Below are 616 nucleotides of genomic sequence, written 5' to 3' on the forward strand. Positions count from 1 at the left end.
GTTCAGGAGGAATATATTCAAGGTCATATTTTGGCTCTAATGGACTTGTTTAATTTTCTTCAACTTCAAGTTGAACTTGCATATGAGCAGTTGATGATCTGTTCCACAATCAGCTCCTGGCCTTGTTTTGGCTGAAGATATTGAGCTTTTCCATCACCTCTTACCACAGATGTAGCCAATCTGATTCCTGTGTATTCCATCTGGCAAAGTCCACATGTATAGCCACCATTTGTGTTGTTGAAAAAAGGTATTTGCAATGAACAAGTCATTGGTCTTGCAAAATTCTATCATGTGATAGCCAGCATTATTTCTGGCACCAAGACCAAATTTTCCAACTACCAGTGATTCTTGTTTCCAACTTTTGCATTCCAGTCACCAGTGATAATTAACACGTCTTGATTGCACATTTGGCCAATTTCAGACTGCAGAAGTTAATAAAAATCTTCAATTTCCTCATCTTTTGCTTTTGTTGTTGGTACATAAATTTGAATTATAGTTGTATTAATTGGTCTTCCTTGTAGATGTATGCATATTATCTTATTACTGACAGCATTGTAATTCAGGACAGATCTTGAAATATCCTTTGTGATGATGAATGCCACTCCATTCCTCTTAA

The sequence above is a fragment of the Orycteropus afer genome, unplaced genomic scaffold, assembly GCF_000298275.1.
Source record: "Orycteropus afer afer isolate SDZICR_OR568_19922 unplaced genomic scaffold, OryAfe1.0 scaffold00268, whole genome shotgun sequence".
NCBI classification, from domain to species: domain Eukaryota; kingdom Metazoa; phylum Chordata; class Mammalia; order Tubulidentata; family Orycteropodidae; genus Orycteropus; species Orycteropus afer.